The 23,457-nt window shown below is 36.4% G+C and overlaps 1 protein-coding gene and 1 pseudogene across 5 annotated transcripts in view; one reads left to right on the top strand and one right to left on the bottom strand.

The window, feature by feature from the left end:
• SPATS2 (spermatogenesis associated serine rich 2) overlaps positions 1-23,457 on the top strand; it is an 87,826-nt gene that overhangs the window by 8,020 nt on the left and 56,349 nt on the right. Inside the window, exon 1 of one of the 5 annotated variants that reach the window (XM_016151786.2) lies at positions 21,166-21,640. The exons of the other annotated variants lie outside the window; for them this stretch is intronic. The gene's annotated coding sequence lies outside the window, so the exon portion shown is untranslated. Of the gene's footprint in view, positions 1-21,165; positions 21,641-23,457 lie in introns of those variants that run through there. 5 annotated transcript variants of the gene reach the window in all.
• LOC118614344 lies at positions 18-135 on the bottom strand (annotated as a pseudogene).

The raw sequence follows: 23,457 nt of genomic DNA, 5'->3' as shown, positions 1-23,457 counted from the left end.
ATTTTTTAAATTTTTTACACCTATAGCACCTGGTCTTCCTAGGTGGTCTCCCATTCTAGTACTAACCAGGCCTGACCCTGCTTAGCTTCCGAGATCAGACGGGATTGGGCTTTTCAGGGTAGCATGGCCATAGGCCTGTTGAATATTTATTGCAAAGCCCTTCTGTCCTACATAGTTTCTTTTGAGAAATCAGCTGCTACTTGTATAGGTGTTCCCTTATAGGTAACTATATGTTTTTCTCTTGCTGCTTTTGATATTCTTTCTTCGTATTTAACCTTGAGCATTTTAATTATGATGTGTGTTGGTATGGCTTTTTTTGGATCCCTGATTTTTGAAATTCTCTAAGCTTCCTAATGTTTTATGTTCATTTCCTTCACCAGATTAGGGAAGTTTTCCATCATTATTTCTTCAAACAGCTGTTCAACATCTTGATTTTCTTCCGTTATGCCAATCAGACAGATATTTGGACCCTGAATAATATCCTATATATTCCTTAAATTATTTTTATAGTCTTGGCATCTTATCTCTTGCCATTCTGATTGCATGCCTTTGGCTTTCCTATCCTCTAGATAGGGCATTTGATCCTTTTTAAAATCCACTTTGTTTATTCCTTTGTTTATTCCATGTAATATACTTCTCATCTCAGATAATGTGTTCTTCATTATAGACTGGTTCCCTTTTGTACTTTCCATTTCCATTTTTATGTTTTTTTTTTTTATCTCTTTGTTGAAGTTATCACTGAATTTATCTATACTTCCCAAAAGTTCATTGAGCATCACATCTTTATAACCTGTGTTTTGAATTCTGCATCTGTTAGATTACTTGACTCCATTATATCTGAATCTGTTCTGTTCTGTCATATGGTTTTTACTTCTTTGTCTTCCCATTTTGGCTGCCTTTCCGTGTCTGTTCTATGTACTAAGCAAAGCTCCTAAGTCTCCTGGTCTTATTAATATGGATTTGTGAGTTAGCTGTCCAGTGGCACAGTCCAGAGAGGGGTTCAGCTGCAGGCCACACTTATCCCAAGCCTCTACCCATCCAGGGCCACCTGTTACGATTCAGCAAGCAATCCACAGATGCTGTGCTTATTATAGTTGCCTCAAAAGGCCACCCCGGAAACTGAGGCCAACTGCCTCCTGTGTGAGTCCAGGTGCTGCTCAGCAAGGATTACCTGACTCGCTGAGGCTATACCTGGATGCGGCTTGGGTGCGGCCACAAGTTGGGGGAAGTGGGATTTCGGGGACTTTTCTGGACGAAGTGACCTCTGTTAATTAAGTTTGATGACTCTCAGCTATGTGTCCGTGCACTGGGAGAGGGGAGGGCTCAACAGGGAACGATGGATACCGCCGGCACTTCTGTACCTTGTGAGTCTTACTTGGCCCTCACTTCGACAATGTCTCCCTGTAAGTCCCTGGTGCCCCTCACATGCAGCCAAATCAGCACATGCTCAGGGTGAGCAGGTCCATCACTGCAAAAATCTGCTCGCAGTCGTGGCCCCTTTAAGAGGCGTCTGCCGCTGCCGCAGCCTCTGTCTCACTCAGCTGCTGGAGACCTGGCAGCCCCGGTCCTCACCCCATCCTAACTTCTGTGATTGGGGCGATTTCTTGGATTTCTCCCTAGTTGTATGGCTTGTTCATCTAGTTCCCAGGCTATTTTCCCTTGTTGCTTGCTCCTTGTTTCTGTTACAACTTTGATTTGGTCTCCAGAGGGATGAACAGAGCCTCTATCATCTACACCATTTTTTTCTTCTACCATCTCTTATGGCTGAGTAATATTCCATTATGTATATGTACCACAGCTTCTTTAGCCAATCCCGACATGGCTTTGAATATCTAGTCCTCTACCTACTCTCTCTGTGGACTTCATCAAGTCATTTAATTTCTATGGGCTTGTGTTTCTGAATCTGCAAAATTGGTGCAGTAGTAATCCCTACCACAGAGTTCTTGTGACTGTTGAACTTTTTTTTTTCAGGTGAAATTCAAATAACATAAAATTAATCCTTTTAAGATTTAATTTTATGTTATGTGAATTTGAGTGATGTTTAGTATATTCACAGTATTGTACAACCATCACTCTGTCTAGTTCCAAAACTTTTTCATCATCCCCAAAGGAGACCCTGTACCCATTAAGCAGTTGCTTCTCATTCTCCCCTTTTACTATCTCTTGGTAACCACCAGTCTTCTTTCTATCTCTGAATTTACCTATTCTGAATATTTCAAATGCATGGAATCATATTAATGTGAACTTTTGTGTCTGGCTTCTTTTAGTCAGCATGTTTTTGAGGTTCATCCATGTCATAGCATGTGTCAGTACTTTGTTTCTTTTTATAGCAGAGTATTATTCCATTGTATGGATATCACATTTTGTTTATCCATTTATCTGTTGATGGACAGTTGTGTCCCTTCCACCTTTTGGCTGTTGTACCAGTATTTATTTGAATACCTGTTTTCATTTCTTTTGGGTGTATACCTGAGAATGGAATTGCTGGGTCATATAGTATTTCCGTATTTAACTTTTTGAGGACCTGTTGTGCCGTTTTCCACAGAGGCTGTGACATTCTGCCTTCCTAACAGCGATGTTCAAGGATTCTAAATTCTCCACATCCTTGTCAACACTTTTTTAAAAAAAGTTTTTATTTATTTTAAGTAGTTTAAAGTATACAGTACATTGGTTAGACATCTATATAGTTCATAAAACGATCCCCCCAATTGCTTCCACCCTCTGGCCCTCCACTTAGCCAGCATATTAACACTTTTTTTGTTTTTATTTAGCCATTTTAGTAGATGTCAAGTGGTATCTTATTGTGATTTTAATTTGCATTTTCTTAGTAACTAGTGATGTTGAACATCTTTTCATGTATTTGTTAGTAATTTGTATATCTTCTTTGGAGAAATGTTTAAGTTCTTTGCCTGTTTTTTAATTAGATTATCTTTTTGTCGAGTTATGACCATTGAATTTTAATGGTTATAGAACATTTAGCTCAGTGAGTGCACATAGTATGTACTCAATAATTATTAACTAATAATATAGTTAGAATTATTTTTGCTACATGTGGTCTGAATTGGAAGGCTGAAAAAGTGGCCTAGCTTTTCCAAATAGAAGTGGAAAGGCAACAAAACCTATCATTTGTGAGTAAAATTTTGACTGTCAGTGTTGATAACTTTGCTTTTAATTGATGCCCCCAAATCAAGACATTAGAAACACGTAAGCAAAAATCAGTTTATATTTGACAGAAATAGTATACTAAGTCCTTACTTAATGTTTTTGATAGGTTCTGTGATGTTAAGTGAAATGATGTATAACAAAATCAATTTTAACATAGGCTACTTGATATAAACAAGAGTTAAGTTCCTATGGCATCTCATCGACATCACATAACAAAATGGTGTTGAACGAAAGGACATTATTTGAGGACCTGCTGTAGTGTCGTCTAGTTATAGCTGAGATTTAGATCGTCTTTCTTTATTCTACTCTGTTATGAGATATACGTTATAAATAACACAATCAAAATTTTTTGAAAACTGGGTCAGAGAAGCCTACTTTTTATGTTTCCTGGCATGCAGTTGATGTATTGTCATGTTTTTATGCTTATTACAACTTGGTTATATGGGCTAGTCAAAAGAAGATAGATGAGAATAAAAGATCAAAGTAGTTACTAATTTAGAATTTTACTATGTAGTCAGAATTATACCATCTTGAACTGATGAATATATTTTGCTAGTTTTATAGGTAGACATACTCTTTTCATTATTTCATGATTTGGAGTGGGGCAGTAGCTTTAAGCAGAATGACAGAAAACTGTATGCAAGTCTAAATTTGGTTATTTTCTTGGAAAAGGCAGCAAAGTGGGGGAAGTGTATGCTTTCAGGAACTGATGATTATTCTTATCCTTCCTGAATTCCCCAACTGTGCTGCCAAGCTTTCTTTTATTTGCCTCAGGTCTGAACTCTCCTGTCTTTTGTGATGCCTCTATACCTTTGCCCATTCCCTAAACTTTGCCTGGAAAGTCTTCTAGGTCTATTGTGACTCGCCTTCCTGAAGTCTCTCAGGCAGACCAAAAACTCCTTTTGGGCTTTTAAATCTGTTACATACTTTCATAATAGTACTTATCTTAGTGTATTTTTAAAAATGCACATTAATTTTTTTAAAGCAGTGCATGTACATGGTAAAAGAATTGAACAGTACAGTAGTAAATGGCGAAAACAATTTCCTCAGTTCTTCTTCCCAAAGGCAATCACTGATAGTACTTTCTCTTCTTTATCTTTCCACAGCTATTCTCTGCTGATACAAGACTTTTTATAGTGTGTGAATTGCTTATTTTTTCCTTTTTTATTGCAAAGTAATTTTTAAATATTGAAAAAAAATTCATGCATTACAGAAATACATATAGTGAAAAGTGAAAGGTCCTTGATTCTTAATGTTTGTCCTCATATAATAACTCTCCTCAAAAACATTCCTCTCTCCAGAGGTAATCTTGTTATAAGCCCTTTTCAGATTGTTCTAGTTACATTTACATATTTATGTAAAACATTTTTTGTACGGTTATTTTTATGATTTTTATATATTCTGTAACAATATGTATAGGAGATTTTTTTCACATCAATTATGTACAGATCATTTATTTTAACCTCTGCATGGTATTTGTTTCATAATATGCATATACTATTTTATTTAACCATTTCTCAATTAATGGATATACACACACATCCATTATTTACTTTCTTGCTCATTAAATTACTTCAAAAAAAACCTTTACCAATTTACACTCCTATTACTAATTGTGGATAATAAACCTACACACTTACAACATTGGCTATTATTTGATTAATTAAAACACTGTTTTTCCTGATCAATGGTTCAATGAACACTTTTTTATATTCTTGTTGGACATATGTGAGTGTTTCTCTAGGTTGCTGGAAGTGAATTGCTGGGTGAAAACATATATTCTTCTAAAAATTTTGTTGAATACTGCCAGATTGCTTTTTTTAAAAAAAACCTTTATTTTGAAATAATTTTAGATATGCAGAAGGGTAAAGATAGTACAAAGAGTTCCCATATACTCTTATTCCAGCTTCCTCTAATGTTAACATATTTCATAACCATAGTGCATGTTATCAAAACTAAGTTAACATTGGTATGATAGTGTTAAACTATAGACTTTATTTGGATTTCCTCAGTTTTTTCACCAACGTCCTAAAAATTTGTAGGATCCAGTTCAGGATGCCGCATTGCAGAGAGCCATCCTGTCCCTTTAGTGTCCCCCAGTTTGTGACAGTTTCTCAGTTTTTCCTTGTCTTTTTCACTACCTTGACACTTTCAAAGGTACTGGTCAGGCATTGTAGAATATCCCTAAATACAGATTCGTCTAATGTTTTTTCATAACCAAACAGAGGTCATGGATTTTGGGGAAGAAGACCACAATGATTAAGTGCCCTTTTCACTGCATCATATCAGGGGGTAGATATCAATATGTCTTATTACTGGCCATGTTAACCTAGGTGGTGTCTGCCAGGTTTCCTTACTGTAAAATTTCTGCTTTTCTCTTTCCACACTCTGTTTGTTAAAAGCCAGTCACTAAATCTAGCCCACAGTTACTGGGAGGGGAATTAAGTTCCGTCTCTTGGAGGGAGAAGTTTCAAAGAGTTTGGACACATGTTTAAACCTCTACAGTAATAAATAAATACTTTAGGGAGATACCTTGAGGCTATGCAAATATGTTGTTTCTCTTAAAAGTTCCACCTATTAATTTTAGCATTCATCAGCGGGTCTTGCCTGCAGCAGTTATTACTGTGGTATTCTAATGGTAATTTTCCATTCCTCTCATTCTACATTTATTAATTAGACATTTCTGCAAGGAGACTTGTACTTTGTCCCCCATTTATTTATTAAATAATTTATTTGCATCACTTTGGACTCATGGATATTTATTTTGTTCTTTGGATTATAATATTATTTACTTTCTTGCTCACTAAATTACTTCATAAAAACCTTTACCAATTTACAATCCTGCCAGTTATTGTGGATAAAAAACTTATGCACTTATAACATTGGCTGTTATCTGATGAATTAAAACACTTTTATTTTCCTGATTAAATGTGAAGTTGAGTGTGTTTGATATGTTTATTGATTATATTTCTTTGTGAATTGTCTTTTTGTATACTGCCCATTGTTTTTTTTGAATGGAGTTACCTTTATTTTTTATTTATTTAGTATTTTATTTATGGTGACATTGGTTAACGAAATCCAATAAGTTTCAGCTATATACTTTAATACACTGCCCATTTTTAAATCGGGTTCTTTGTTTTATAGAAGTTTTTACACTCTGGATATTAATCCTCTGTTAATTTTTTTTCCTTTTGAGAAGAAAATGCTCTCTGTTTTTTAAGTTACAAAAGTAATATGCTTGTTGTAAAACATGTATAAAAGCGAAAAGCTAACATCTCTTTACCCTCTCGTCAATCTCATTCCCTATGCATAGTACTCTTCTTACCCTACTGGCTAACAGTTTGGTATTTTTCCTTCCAGAACTTTTTCTGTATAGTTTTAGAAATGTATACTTATGTGTTGTGTGTATATGCAAGTGTGTGTGTATATATATAAATGCATACATTTTTGATACAAATGGGATCATAGAATATTTTAATTTTTGTTTTTATCAAGTTACAAATCATAGAATCCTATGGTTCAGTGTCTTTCACGGAATTGTAAGCTCCTTTGTACAGAGACTGATTTTTCACAGTTTAAAGATATACTTTTTCTGTTTAAATGATACCACCACCCATCTATCTATTTGCTCATGCCAGAATCATTTTATTTTTTAACAAAGTTTTATTGGTGCTTACTATCTGTCTGATATACAGGATTGAGTTAGCATAAAAATCCTTGCCTGCATGCAGCTTATATTTTAGCAGGGGAATGCAGATGCTAAGCAAAGGAGTAAAATGTTTAATATTTCAGTTGGTGTCAACTGGGATTGGAAAAAAACATAAAACAAAAAACAAAAAAAGAGATAGGGATACTCTGTGAGCATGTGACTGTGTGTGTGCACGTGATGGCAAGGGTGGGGCAAAGAAAAGAAAAGTGGTAAGGGAAGGCCTTGCTGAGTAAGTGATATTTGCGTAAAGACTTAAAAGTCATCTTTGGTTCCTTTCTCTTCCTAATACCTTACAATGGATATATCTCCAATTCTTGTTGATGTCATCTTCAAAATATATCTCAAACCCATTCACCAAGTAGGTGGAGTGATTTGGCAGTAGGAGTTTGTGAAAGCTTCCTTCTGATTGTTTTAATATTCTCAGTAAATTAATCAAAATGCTCAGTTGAGAGTGAGGGGTGGGGAGGAGGTGATGGAGGTTTGTGGAGAGAGGAGGTGTGAAATTGTTCAGGAGAGTAGGGAAATGACTGCAGCGGGGAAATATTTTATGATTGCTGGGTGGCATTAAGGGCCCCTTGAGGTTTGTGGTCATGCATTTAAAGTAAGATTAGTCAGTATGGTTTTTTCCTCCAGCCACAATCAGCTACAGGAGTGTATGTTTGGAGTGGATTTAACCAGAAAGCGGTTAACCAAGATAGTAGAACAAAACTCAAGAGGGTCAAAGAATAGAGGATATATGCAAGGTAGTGATTATGATAATATATGTGGAATTTAAACAAAGTAAGGAGAGGAGGGCTAAGAGATGGTGCAAAGATGGTAGAATCAATGAACTGAAGGTTCTGATGGGATCAAAAGGTGTTGGAATTTGGGTGTATGAAAGACAGAGCTATAAAGTAGTAGATTGTGTGTGGTCAGACAGTAAGATACAGAAATTGAGATCGTGGAGACATTCATGGGATGCATGCATGAAGGCGAAGATCACTGAAGACAAGGAATTCAGAGAAATGGGGTGTTAGAAAGATCATTTATGTGAAATCACTGAGTCTTAAGACAAGAGCAGTGTCGTAGAGAATCACAGTGTTAGGGTTCTCCAGAGAAAAAGGTTGAATAGGATAGCTCTATCCCTCCCTCGCTCTCTCCCTCGTCTACATCTATATCTAATATATCTAGAATGAGATTTATTATAAGGATTGACTCATGAGAAGATGGGGGGTGGGGTGGGTGGAGAGAGAGAGAGAGCGCACACACATGAACGAGTAAGAACAAATTCTCTCTTCCTCTTTTTGTTCTCTTCAGGCCCTTAGTGGATTGGATGATACCCACATTGGGTATCTGGGCATCTCGTCTTTTAGTCCAGTTGACACACAGAGTTTTCACATGATATTCAAAGTAGAGGTATTTTAGGGAAGAAAGAAGGAGACTGATTTGGAATCATCAGTGAGGAGTAAGGGCACACCCCTCACTTGCAGATTCAGTGATGTGAAGAGTGGGGAAAGATAGCTTTCACCACTTGAAAGCTGTGAGGCAGAGGAATATGGCCTCAAGGGAGAACCAGGTTTCAATTAGAATTAGAAGTTGAAGGGAATGATCAGAGTAGAGGTTGAAAATGTAGGGCACAATGGAAAGGTTTCAAAATTTGGAGAGAGGTGGCACATGGGGGACAGAGGAGGGGATATGTAAAACTATGTGGAGATTAGAATATGACAAGTCTGGGGATTCTTTTGATGAACAGTGTAAACAGAGATAACATGAAGAGGTTAGATCTGATTGACAGCAGGCAGATGAGATGAGAATGTAAGTGCTGGGAGGGAAGGAAAGTTGAGGAGTACTAGAACCTGGGAAGAACATTTTTTCTTTTAATTTTTAACAATTTTTTAAACAAAAAATTATATATAAGATATACAATGTGATGTTTTAATACACACAGACACAATGAAATGATTATTGTAGTCAAGGCAATTAACATATTTTCTCACAAGTTACCTTTTTTTGTGAGTGATGCAAGTACCTGAAATGTACTCTAAACAAATTTCCAATATTCAATAGAATATTATTAACTGTAATCATTATGTTGTTGTTAGATCTTTAAACTTGTTCATCCTACATAATTGTAACATCGTACACTTTGACCTGATCTCCCCATTTCCCCCACCTCCCTGCCCCTAGTAACCACCATTCTACTTTCTACTTCTGTATATTTCACCTGTTTAGATTCTACATATAAGTGAGATCATGTAGTTTTTTTCTTTCTGTGTCTAGCTTATTTTACTTAGTACAATGTCTTCTAGATTCATCCAGTTGTTGGAAATGGTAGGATTTTAAGAAGGATATTCTTATTTTAAGTCCTTGGACCTTCTACTTAAGTATCTGTCCATGGTGGGGAGGTATGTTCACTAGGGGAAGGGGTTCTCCTTCGGTGAATCCTGTGGACTCTGTCTTGATGACTGCATAGTAATGATTTTTGCTTTAATTCTTATTGTGTCTGATACCTTTTTGGATCATTTTGCTTTAAGTGCATCTTGGTGTAATCTGTACTTAGTTGATTTAAAAAATAAATCTGAAAGCCTGCCTTTTGACATGTTTAATCTTTTATATTTAATGTGATTACTGATACTTTTAGACTTATTTCTGCCATTTTAGTTTATACTCATTTTTTTTACCATGCGTTTTACTCATTTTCTGCTATATGTACAGTCCTTTTTTCTTCTACTGATTTTCAGTTGAATGTTCTATTTCTCTTTTTAGTAGTTAACCCTTAGAATTTTTAACATGTGTACATACTGAACTTTAAAATTAATATCTCTGCCTTTCTGAACAATACAAGAACCTTAGAATACTTTAAATAGCTGTCTGTTTTGATTGTTTGGTATTTTAGTTTTACCATACATCTTGCTTACTGTGAAATATTTCAAATGCACAGATAAAAATGGAGAGTTCAGCACTTCCCTTTATCCATGATTTTGCTTTCTATGGTTTCTGTCAACCATGGTCAACTATGGTCCAAAAATATTAAATGGAAAATTCCAGAAATAAACAATTCATACCTTTTAAATTATGTGACATTTTGAGTAACATGATAAAATCCTGAGCCCTCAGTTCCATCCAGACCAGGATGTGAATCATCCCTTTCTTCAGCGTATCCATGCTATCTATATATACTACCCTCCTGTTACTCACTTAGTAGCCGTCTTGGTTATCAGATCCACTATCATGGTATCTCAGTGCTTCTGTTCACATAACCCTTATTTTACTTATTAATGGCCCCAAAGCACAAGAGTAGTGATGCTGGCAATTCATATATGCCAAAGGAAAGCCATTAAATGCTTTCTTTAAGTGAAAAGGTGAAAGTACTCAATTTAAGGAAGAAAAAAGAATTATATGCTGAGATTGCTAAAATCTGTAGTGAGAACAAATCTCATATCCATGAAATTGCCTAATTTATAAATTAAACTTTATCATAGGTATGTACATATAGGAAAAACACATAGTATATATAAGATTCGATGCTGTTCATGATTTCAGGCATTCACTAGGGGTCTTGGAATATATCCCCCTGCCAATAAGGGGGGACTAATGTAATATAGAAACACCTGTGTACTCACCACAGTGCTTTGTCTTATCTTAATTATGCCAATTTGCTTCATATTTTTAAATTTACTTTCTTATTGTGGAAATTTTTAACATTCCATACATGTGGAAAGAATAATATAATGAACTTCCACGTGCCCTCATCTAGCTTCAGCAGTTATCAACAATTTTTTATTCTTAGTTTCATCTTTCCTTCCCACTCCTTTCTTTTGATTAGTTGATTTGGGTACTGTCAACATGATCCATTCTTGTCTAAAAGTTCTCCATGAGCCTTTTATCTAATGGTTTTTAGCAGCCATTGGTGATTGCTGAAATATGGTTTATATAGGAGAGGCAGAATAAATGCTTTGGTTCTTTCTCTTCCTCAATATTTAGAGTGATGACATGCATTAGTTCCCTACTAACCTCTAAAAATGAGCAATGAGTTTGTTTGTTTGTACGAGCGCGATTATGGATTAATGGATTTTTAGATATTTAATATTTTTCAGGCTTTGTAGACATTATTCTTATCAGTGTTCATATTGTCCCATCGTAGTCTAGGGGGAACCCATTTAAGTAGGCTCCTGTGTCATTAAGAAGACCTCAGTAGTTTTTGATAGCTTTCTTGCTTTTAGACACAAGAAAATGCCCCAGGCTCATTCATTTCCTTCCTTCCATAAATCTGGAATCAGCCATTTCTTTAAGGATCCCTGGTTTCTTTTATTGGGAAATGGTATTTAGAGACCATAGTTTAGGGATCAGATTTGTAAAAAAAGAAAACATGGCAGTTATGTTGCCCTCCTTCCTTTCCCAGGGCTAGCCACTATAACATTCTGTGTCAATTAAGCCCTTGAATGCTTTTAAATCTTTTACTATGTGTATATACACAAACTATATAGAGTATTTAATTAGTTCTAAGGCGCATATTTTCTCCCCTTCCCCCCCATTTAATCTCTGAATTTGTGATGTTTTCCAATTGATTATAGTTTAATTGGCAGTTTTTTCTTAGTGTTTTGTAAGATAGTGATGTGTTGTTTTATATGTGACTTCTTGCCTGATCATGCTGGTTGGAACCTCTTGTACAAGATTGAAGGGAAGTGGTGAGATTAGATAGCCTTTGTCTTGTTTCTGATCTTAGGGGGAACACCATCTTGTTTTTAAATCTTTTAGAATGTCTTTTTCAGAATGTTATTTTATATTCTTAAGGTATGGTCTCTGCTGCAGGAGCCGATTTCGTCATGGAAGTTTGCTTCTTTGCGTTTGCTGTTTCTTTAAACTTTGAACTTAAGTCCTGTGTATCTCAGATTGTGGAAGCATCTTTACTGTGTAGTTGCTCATTTGCTTCTGCTGTGTTCCTATTTCATTCTTTAGTTCTGAACCTAATTTATGATGAAATGTCAGCTTGGGGTTTCTGTACCACATGTATAGGGTGAGTTTAGACTCCACATCGCTGAATGGTGCAGGCCTGAGGTTCCATTTTCTTAGTAACTTTTTCCATCTCTAGGCCTAAGTGCAGTGCTTATTCTTTTTTCAGTTAGTGATCTGAGTGTTTCTATATCCTTTTTCATGTATAGAGTAGTCCTTTGTGTTTCTTGAATTTATACCCAGCTCCCACTTGTGGGCCTGGCACAGGGCCTAGACTCCTTTGCAACTCCTAGGCATTAAGGCATCTGTCTGGGTTACATATTCTTGTTTATCATTTAGCTTCATCTTTGGACTACTGTATAGCCTTTTCAGTGAGCTCCCAAATTCCACTCCTGTACTCCTAATGATCCATTCCCAATGCAGTCATCATTTATTTGCTCTAGATATTAGTGCCTATGTTGTCTGCTTCCTCTGGCACCATTACTACTGTCTAGTACTCTGGCTTTCAATTTTCCCTAATGTCCTAGTTTCCCACTCACTAAGGGCCTTTATACTTGTTATTCCCTCTGTCTGGAATAGTCTTCAGCATCACCACTTCTTCCTTTATTATTGCCTACTCATCTTTGGGATCTTATCTCAGTTATCACTTCCTGAGTCTTTCTTGACCCCTCAGATTGATTTAGGTCTGCCCCTGCCCCCATACCCCCATCCTTGTTTATCTCCTAGCATCCTGAGCTTTCTTTTCATGGCATTTATCACAGTTTCTCACTAAAATGTAAAGTATCAGAGAGTAGGGACTTTGTCTTGCTTATCACTATTATTTTCAGCACTTAGAAGAGTGCTTGTACAAGTAGACATTCAAAAAATATTGTTTAGGAGGGGTAAAAACTTTCTTGGGAGTTTGAACTGGTTCTCAAGTCTAAATTCACACTACCTATGTGGTACAGAAATCTCAAGCAGAGACTATTTAAAGGTTGGTTCAGGTTGGTAGTGTTATAGATACATGGAAGAAACAAATACAGTTATAAGATGTATACATGGAAGAAACAAATACAGTTATAAGATGTCATCAATTGTGTCTGGATTTCAGGGATGTTAAAATATGAAATAAAAAGGCATCTTAGAATCAGTGAAATATGGTACCATGTTCCATACTGTTCTTGGTGTTAGAGATGTAGCTGTGAACAAAACAAACATCCCTATCCTCACTGAGCTTACATTCTGGGGAAAGGAATGTTTAGACAAAAGAAAAATATATATAGTGTGGCAGATGTTGCAGATATGCAAATAACATGATGACTAAACATCGACCATCAGATTTAGCAGTTTAGAAGTGGTTGCTGATTTTGACAGGAGGATAAGCTTTGGTGGAAAAATCAGGAAGCAAAAGGAATTTGGAGACAATGAACATAGCTCCTTCTAGGAGTTTTGCTATCATGGAGAGCAGAGAAATAGATACATAGCTGGAGGGGAAATTGGAGTTAAGAGTTGCCTTTTAAAATGGGAGAAATAATTGTACATCTGAAAGGAACATAATGTTGTATGTCAATTACACCTCAATAAAAAAATTAAAATGGGAGAAAATAAGAGTGTGTTTATATAATGGTGATAGGGATGATCTAGTAGAGAGGGAAACAGTGATGATGTAGAAGGGAGAATAAGGAATGGCTGGGCACTAGGGTTTGGGATCTGGTATCCAAGTGGAGGCATTATTAGCCTTAGACAGGAGCAGTGAGTTCATCCACAGAAAATACCAGGAAGGAAGACAAGGCAAATGAAAACTGATGCTGATAGTGCTAATGATTGCTTCCTATTTCAATGAGAAAATGGAAGGAATGTAGCAGCTGGGAGTGAAGTTGGGGAGAGGTATTGATGGCTTGAAGAGAGAGGAACTGACTTGAAATTGACCTATAAGGGAGTGGAAGAATGAATGGATAGGCAAAATTTGTAGTACTGTCACGCTGAGTTAAGAGACCATTTGAAGTTAGCAGATTGTGAATTTTAAATGAGACTGTTTAGTACATGTGTGTTTTCAAAGCCTTGTTTAACTGCATGGTATAGGCATAGAGTAGAGAGACAGTTGTATTTTTTGTTTTTAACATGTTATTAGGGAACATTTTAAATATACAAAAGTACATGTATACATCACAGCTTCAACAAATATTAACTCATGGCCAATCTTGTTTTATGTGTACCCTTACCCATTTCTATCCTTCCATATTATTTTGAAGCAATCCCAGACATCGTATTTTATGCATAAATATTTCATATTGTATCTTTAAGAGATATGGACACTTGTTAAAAAAAAATACTATTACCATACCAAAAAATTTAAGAATTCCTTAATATAAAATAACCTATCAGTTTCAAATTTGCAGTTGTCCCTTGAATACCCTAAAGGGTTTAGTTGTTTGACAGAGTTGTTTAACATAGGTTTAGTTGTTTAATATGAGAGGGTGGTGTTTTCCCAGGCAAGTGTAATTGTAATGATGGACCTTAAACTCTAAGCTAAAGTGGGAAATGAGGACATGAGAATGGCTTAGAAGTCCTGGTGGGGTCAAAGTATTGTTGGAGTTGGGATGCTTGAAGGAGCAATCTGTAAAGATAGGTAGTGTAGAGTGGGGGCGCACATGAAATGGAGATTGGGAAGGGACTGTAGTTACTATATTGCACCGTTCTGGATTTTGACTAAGTGAGTGAGTAGCTAATTTAGGGTAGAGGACAAGATCATTGCATATGAAGAGGTCAAGGAACAGAGAGGACAGGGTATCACAACAGTCAACTAGGTGAACACTGAAGTCGCCTTGAATTATGACAGGCCAGTGGAGTAGGAAGTAGAATCTTTGAGGTTTGAGAGGTGACCCAGGCATACCCAGATGAGTGTTAACAAAGAAGTATTGAGGCAGTGGCAGGGTTATAGTCTGACAGGAACTTTTTAAGAAGGAAGAAAAGGGAACACTCTGGAAGCAGAAGTGAGGTACAAGGTGAATACCTATCTATTCTACTCCCAGGCCCATTAGTATAAGTGGTGTGGGAGAGAAAACAATGACTAATAGGACCATAGAAGAGAGTAGTGGCCTCAGAGCAATTGCATTTCAATTAGAGCAGAAAGGTGGAGGGATCATTCAGACAAGGGCTTGGAGATATAGGGGATTTTGCTGATGAGTCTCAGGATATGGTGGAAAGATTTCAGGAATTGAGGAAGAATTGAAATGGGTGCACTTAGCCATAGGGGGATGAAAGTTTGAAGGATTTGGAATGACTCTCGAGTCTTTGGAATTCTTGTAATGAGTGATATAAGGAGAGGTAGAGATAAGCATGAGGTTAGTCTTTGTGTCTCAGTGCCTATTGCAGTGTAAGCAGATGAGGGTTAGAGGTATGGGAGGAAACTGCAGAGTAAAGGGGTTGCCTTTACTCTTCTGCCGATGCTGGTATAGAGGCTGGAGGAAAGAAAAGCAGGTGCTGGAACTCTGTTACTAGCTCTCTACTCCTGGAGTCAAAGTGGTGTTAGAGTAAAAAGCTCTCAATCCAGATATTCGGAAACTAGAATTCCCTGTTCTAGTCCTGGTTGGTTACCTGCCCTGCCTCTATTTTCTCCCCTTTCCTACTGAAAACTTAGAGTAGAACATCTAGATATTTTCAGTACCCTATTCTTAAATATTGTGGAAACTGGTAAATGATGCTGTTATTAGCTTACTGGGGGAGTGACAGCAAGATTACAATAAAGAATTCAGGAGGGTTAGTTTTAGGGTTGGAAACAGAAGGAAGGGAAGAGGTTTCAGGGCCGGTTGGCTTTAGATTCCTTAAATATGGCCAACGACAAAGAGGAGTTAGAAGAGGAAAAGAGTTTGACCTATGCCCTGGGAGGGGAGAATAAAGTACTGTTTGGAAGGGTGGAACCTAGTCAAGGACCTGTGTCCTGACAGTTTCCTGAAAAAGTTGTTGCTGGATAAGAGACTCGACTATTAAGTAGATTCATTGATTTCATGGGATATTTACAAGCACCTACTATGTGCTAGGCACTGGGCTAGATGCTCGGGATATCATGTTGAGCTACTAGATAGGTTCCTGGTTAGGAGGATTTACAATCTAGCATGAATGGCAATTAAACAAGAAGTTAGAATTTAATGTGAATGCTTATGATAGAAGTAGTGAGAGTTCTTTGAAAGCCTATAGTAAAAGCACTGAAGTAGTCTCAGATAGGGTGGGGAGGGGAAGAGTGCACATTCTGGAGTTAGTGACTTGAACAAAGACCTGAAAGATAAGCTGGAATTAGCCAGGCAAAGAGAGTAGGGAGGAGAGTCCAGCAGCCACCTGAAGTCGGTTTTATTGCTAAACTGGGACTTTTGAATGAGAAAGGAAGAATTAGGTAGTCGTGAATTCTCTGTGGTGATCTTATTTCAAAATTTATATAGAGACTAAACTTTTTGCCCTCTGAGCAACAGAGAACCTTTTTTCCTCCCTTTGTACTAGATGGCTCTCTGCTATCAGGACCCAGAACCCAGACCTATTATTTAAAATTAACCATATTATGGGTTAAATAAACTTTTGCACACCAGCATTATATGTAGAACACAACACATTTTATTCTTTAAAATTTTTTCTCAAACTGATTATGATTATATTTAATTTTTCCTTCTCAGTGCTTGCTTGCTAAAAAAGTCAAACATTCACCAATCTAGGAAAAAGTTAGGACAGGTTAATTAAAATGTTGCTAAATAATTTAGGATGTCTTAGTTATTCGGTGGCATAAAGATTAAGGCTTTTTCCCTTAAAATGTCTAGTTGGAAGTGGTTATACAATGGAGAAAGTAATTACATTTTCAGGGTAAGTTATTTTGACCTTAGGCCTCCTTGTTCTTCCTATTCCAGAGTACCTTCTGCCATTTTGCTGGGGCCAATTAGTTCTTTGCTCTGCCGTTTCAGTTTCTCTACAGAAGTTGAGCTTAACTATACTTATACTCTATGAACATCAAATTCTTTTTATTCTTCTAAGAGCTAGAACATTAAAGTCCCCGTGTTTCAGTGAATTAAAACACATTGAGTTGTATATCTTCAGATGCAAAAGATTTATTTTCTCTGAACTTAGATCATGATGTTTAAAAATGAAGAGACCTTAGAAATAGTGGTTATTATCTATTAGTGATGATGATTCTAGTTCTGCTGCACATATATACACATTTAAAAACACTACAAATTAGTGTTCTGTTGTAGAAGAGGTAGTATGCTACCAGTCTTAAATTACTTAGTCATTTAAAAAATATTTATAAAATTAATCATATGCTATTAAGTAGTAAATCATTGACAGTGTGTATGTATGTGTGTGTAAATATAGGTGATTTCAAATAACAGACTAGTGTACAATTTGAAACAACAGTTGTTATATAATTATATATATGCTAATCATACAAATATCTTTTACCATGGTCAAATCAAATATTTTAGCTGGGGGAAGAAGGAGCTAGGTGAGCATAATGATATTGTTTGATGTTATTTGGTCGATAATATAGAATGGCAGGCTAAGTTTGACCTCCTAGCATTTCAGACCTGGGTCTCCAGTTATGTTGTTGTAGTTATCTATTGCTAAGGAACAGACCCATTCCAAACTTAGCATAAAACTCTCATGCTTCTGGGTTTTGACTGGGCTCAGCTAAGTGATTCTTGCATGAATTCTCTCATGCACTTATAGTCATGTAGGCTTGGAGTTATCACTAAGGCTTCTTTCCAGACTAATATGTCTGGCACTTGAGCAGGGAAGTCCAAATAGCTAGTAGCTGGAATAGTGGGGGGGGGTCCTTGAACGTCTCTATTTCTGTGTAGTCAGTCACTCCAGTATATGGACTTAATGGTAGCCAGACTTTGTACATGGAGGCTTAGGGCTCCAAAAGCCCTTGTTCTGAGTAAGGGAACTGGAAAGGATCTGTATTGTCTTTTATGACTTAAATTTAGGATTAGCGTCATTTAAATTGCATTTTGTTCATTAGAAGTGAGCCGCGAAGGCCAACCCATATTTAAAGTGAAGGGAACTAGACTTTACCTCTTGCTGGGAGGAATGTGAGGAATATGCAGACATATTTCAAAATCACCTCAGTCTTTCCTCTGGCTACAAATTATTTACATTCCTCCTACATGCAAAACACATTTATCACTTCTGAAGGCCTGCAAGGGCTTATCTAGTACAGCATCAGACTCAGGCTTCAGGTCCAGGATCTTGTCATCTAAATCCGATCCAGGTGCAGCAGATAAGGCTATTTGGATATGGTTCTTTGTGTGTAGGTCCTTGAGTATCATTGCTTTCACTTTAAAGACTTGTAAACTCAAGAGGCACATTATCTCCCCCTATAGCCAGCCTACCCAATATGCAACAATGGATAGGCATAAGATAACCACTATAGACATTCATGTTCAAAAATAAATAAAAATGTAAGAAACACCATAGGCACTGGTCCAAAGCAATTCTGCAGTCCAGCTAGGCACATAATTACCAGTTTTGTGATCAGCCATACTGCCCAGGAACCATGCTCCACAGTTTGTAGTTTTGCCTTCTAAATAATTCTTTTCCATGATATATATATAGTGTTTGCAGCTGAGTCATTTTCTCAGCCAGTTTCCTGCCTATAGATGTTTGAGTGTTTGTATGAGGGTGGGGGTTGGGGTGGGGGTGGGGGAGCGGCGGCGGTCCCAAAAGCCTCTCTTCATTTTGTACTATCCCTGTTTTTTTTTAGTCTAAGATGACAGTGTTTCTGAACATAAAATTCACTGTGAATCTTTTTCAAGGCTTCGCTCTATTAGACAAAAGCCACACTTACACATCGATATAAGCCCTTCTACCTTAGGCTCTGTAGAGGAGGAAAAAGCTTTTCTTGACCCTCTTAGGTCCCTGGCTGGGTCTGAAAATTAAACCGACAAAGACAGATTAAGAGGAGAAAGACTACAAATTCATTTAATATGTTTTATGTGACATGGTGCCTTCATAAGGAAATGAAGACCTGAAGAAGTATTTAAACCTGAGTACTTTCATGCTGAGTTTGATGAAGAGTAGACAGTCATGGAGGGATATGATAGGTTAAGGAGCATGAGGTAAGTGTGTAAACTGGGGAAATTTAGCAAGGCCTGCTTGTTAGGATTCTTCTCTGTGTCTCATTGTCTTTGTGGATAAGGATGTACCTTACTCCTAGGTATAGGGAAGGCATGTGAGCATAAGGGTTTTATGACTTACTTCAGGGGAGAAGGTCAGAATAAGGTCAGAGTGACCTTGGTTTTGCAAACTCCCCAGTGAGCTATGATGTGTTTTTACATTTGTTTTAAAAAAAGAATTTTCAGCAGAGACTATATCACCCTCAAAGCCGAAAATATTTATTTATCTGACCAGATACAGAAAAAGTTTGCCCTCCCTTAGTTTAAACAAAAGTTTAGTCTTTAGGCCATGTTTTTCTGATACCGCCTTGGTTTTGATATATTTGCCCAGAGGGCATTTCTTAATTCGAGAAACATTAGCTAGATGGAGAGTCTAGGAATAAGAAAGAGTATTTTTGGACTTAGCAAGTCCTTTATATTTCTTCTATATTCTACTTGAAAATGAACAATTTCTTCTTCTTCTCATCTCTTTCCACCTGTATGTTATGATACATAGCTCAAACAAACAAACAAACAAAAACAACTGGTTGACACTTGACATTCTGCCTGGAAATTTCCTTACCCAGATTCATCATTTCATTAGTTATATTTTCTATTTTCCACGTTACTGTAGGTGACAGCTTTACTAAACTTTCCACTATTCTAGTAAAATTCTCCTTTCCTTCAGCTCCCAGTAACACTTTCCTCACTTTCTTTTAAGCTAAACATCAGCAAACTTTTGCTGTCAAGGGGCAGATAGTAAATATTTTAGGCTTTTTGGGCCATATGATCTCTGGCACACCTGCTCAATTTTGCTGTTGTAGTGAGAAAGCAACCACAGACAATATGTAAGTAAATTGGTGTGGTGTGTTCCATTAGAACTTTATTTATAAAAACAGGCAAACTTTTTCTCTTTTATGGTTTCGGTGTGTAGGTTTAGCTAGGCAGTTCTTTCTCAGAATTTCTCATGTGTATGCAATCAGATGATGGCCGGGCTGGAATCATTTTAGAGGCTTCCTCACCAAAGTTAAGAAACTCAGTTGGAGGCAGATGATAGCTGAGCCTGGAATGATCTTCAAGCATTCTTCATTCACATGTCTGATGGCTGGGTTGGGAAGACTCGAACAGCTAACACTCTTCAGACATCTCTCTAACCCTGCGAGGCCTCATCCCATAGTCTTCTCCAGCATGAGGGTTTTAGGGTAGCCAGATATGTACATGATGGTTCAGGACTCCAAAGCTGCTTGGGAGAACGCCAGGCAGAAGTTTTATTACCTTTTATAACCTAACTTCTGAGGTTGCTCAGTGTCACTTCTATTTCATTCTCTTCTTGGGAAGGAGAATTAGACTACCATTTGATTGGAGTAGGATCAAAGATTTTGCAAACTTGTTTTAAAACAGAAAATGCCTCACACGTATCAGAAAGTTTTGGAAGCTAAAATGTAGTGAGTCTTGCTTTGTTAGGTCAGGCTTTCTCTTCCCTATTCATGGGAGTAGAGGTAGAAGATCCCCTACCTTCATTTAATGTTCAAGAATGGATTTGGCAAGCACTGTGGAAGGAGACTGAACAGTAGCAAACGCTGCTTTTCTTCAGTAAAGGTAGGACCAGGACGTTTTGGACTTGACATTCTTTTAACTTTTTTATGAGAGAGTAGGCATAATGGTGCTTCTATCCCAAATGAGAAAACAAAAGAAAAAAGGAAAAAAAATATCTCAAACTCTTAAAAATTCTATCATTTTTAGATTTGAATTGATGAGTAACAGTTTTGTAAGGCTCAAAGAGTATGTATGCCTATTTATCATTTACACTGTCCACTGATTTAGCTAGCTTTCTTAATGCCTTCAAGGATTCTTCTAAGGGACATTTTGAAAAGGAGTAGGTGATAGAAATCATTTTAAATGTGGGAACGCTAGTGCAGGTGGTAAAGTGGGTTATAAGAGTCTTTGAATAGCATTAGGGAATGGTCTCTAGAATTACTGTACTGCCTGACCTTATGTAGTGATCTGGCTCTGGAAGTGAAATATTCAAAAAACAAAAAAATTGGTATTTTATGATACATGTTTTGTAGAGGCAGTTGTGTTATTTTTTTTCCTTTTCTCTCTAAGTAGAAGAAGGTGGCAATGAATATGTTTTTGCTTTACTTGTTAATGGAAAAACAAGCAATGCGAATATTGCATTTTTGTGTTCTTTCCATTTTGTTTTCTTTTTCATCCCATTTTGCTTTTTTCTTTACCTTTCTCTCAGGATTTGTACAACATGAGAGATTCACTCAAATTTTCTAATAATCTTAAAATTGAAGATAGCTTAGTGAGTAGGAAGTTGTTATAAAAATAGCTGCCTGCCGTATTATTTTTCCCACTTCTAGAAAGAAGAAATGCTTGTATTTAACCATTTACCTGTTTTATTTTTCTTGGTGTCGAGATCTATACATTGTTGAATTGAGGGTAGAAGGGAAAGCTTATTAATTTTTATTTTAAATGATTCAGTTATTTTTTCAGCTTGATATTTGAAAAATACTTTTACAAAGCTTTGATAGGATCCTACAAAAACATGTTAATAATTTGTATTGGTGTAAGAACCTTAAGAAGAGGCAGAAATGAAAGTTCTGGAATGAGTTACATTTCCAAGGAGGAAGACAATACATATCCATCTTGACCTACTAAAAATGGTGAAGACTTCTCACTACAGTTCTTTACCTTCAGTTGCAACTTGGAAGAGGTAATATACCCTTTGGGATTAACATTCGGTACCTTTTATAGGTGTTTTCTTTATCTGCATTCTCTTTCCTTCCAGTTGACACATTACCACCCAAAAGTTTCCTGTTGGTTTAGGGGTAGAGGGGAGAGTTAACTTTTCATGCTTTTAGATCTGCTAGTATTATTTAAGTTAATTGCAAGTAGATGAAAACTTATATTTTAGAATATTTAATGCATAATATGCTGCAGGCATTATGCATTTATTTAAAGAATTATAGTAGCATGAATTTATGATTGACATGGATAGGAGATTATTTCCAATCTAAAATGCTCCGTTCATGGAATATTACTCAGCCATAAGAAGAGATGAAATACTGCCATTTGCGACAATATGGATGGACCTCGAGGTAATCACACTAAGCAAAATAAGCCAGACATAAAAAGTCAAAAATCACAGGATATCACATATGTGGGATATAAACCTAAAAGCAAATGAACAGGACAGACAAACAGAAACTCATGGACATGGTCTATAGACTAGTGGTTACCGGAGGAGGAGGGGGTAGGTAGATGGTTAAAGGGGGTCAAATATATGGTAGCTGAAGGAAGCTAGACTTTGGGTAGTTAACACACAATAGATTATACAGATGTCAAATTATAATGTACACTGGAAAATTATATAATTGTATCAGCTAGTGTTACCCTAATAAACTTAATTAAAAAAATAAAATAATGGAACAGTCCAAAAAATAAATAAATAAAAGATATTTTCTTCCCTAAGCTTTTGCATTTAAATTTTCATCTTCCATGGTATCTACTACATGTTGTATAAAATTCATTGTTAAAGGATTTTTTTAAAAGGCAAAATCATGATTTTCATACAGATATAAAATGAACACATATAAAAGATTTAATTTAATTTATTGATAAGAGAACTAGTAAGATGGTAAAAGTAGTTCAAAGGAGAATTCAAAGTTCTATACATATTTAGGATCAAGAGTACCAAAATGTATTTACAGATCCATGCAGAACTGGCTTTTTCCACTTGACCTTTGGGAAATCATTCCTCCTTCTATTGGACAGACTCTATTTGCTTGTGGATGGACAAGAATCCCATGCATTGCTATCAGTTATCTACAGTTTACACTTATAAGTAAAATAATTCAAAGAAAATAATTCAAAGATCGTAAGACACAAACCCCATAGAATCAAGTAACTAGGAAGAGTGCACATTATACAATACCTAGTTTTTCATTAAAGATGCCAAGTGATTTTTTGGGTCCATTTCAGAGTTTTTCACAATTTTCCAGTATCATAAAAGGACAGAATAAACAAGACTGTATTCTGGTTTTTGACAACAATCCAATGTCTGTTAGTCTTAAGGCCTTACTATTATTCCCTGTAAATAAAATTGGTTTTCAAAATGAAAGAAAAGCCATTCTTAGGTGAATATTTTTTGGTATATCCATTGACATTAGAACACTTTCTCAAATGAGAGTTGAAGTTTGGATAAATACTTAAACTATAGCTTCAAATGGCTAAGTAGCAAGTTCTGTAAGAGGACCTAGGGCCCACAATTTTGTAGATATTTAATTAGTAAAGAATAGTAGTAATAATTTGAAGGGAAGTGAAACTCTCCTGTCCTATTTTAGTTCTTAAAATATATATTACTTTGTTACAACTTTAGCAACCTCCCAGTATTAAATACTTTTTACCCAGGTGGTTGAACCCAGGAAGAAGAGGGCACAGTGTTGGCATTATCTACTCCAAATTGATGCCGTCTCATTTTAACAGGACCTTTGCTGCTTCATGGTCTGTTTTCCCTTGCACAAATCTGAT

The sequence above is a fragment of the Rousettus aegyptiacus genome, unplaced genomic scaffold (genome assembly GCF_014176215.1).
Source record: "Rousettus aegyptiacus isolate mRouAeg1 unplaced genomic scaffold, mRouAeg1.p scaffold_m13_p_2, whole genome shotgun sequence".
In the NCBI taxonomy this organism is placed as follows: Eukaryota; Metazoa; Chordata; class Mammalia; order Chiroptera; family Pteropodidae; genus Rousettus; species Rousettus aegyptiacus.
The sequence above is the reverse complement of the archived record's forward strand: the minus strand, read 5'-3'. Positions and strand labels throughout refer to the sequence as shown.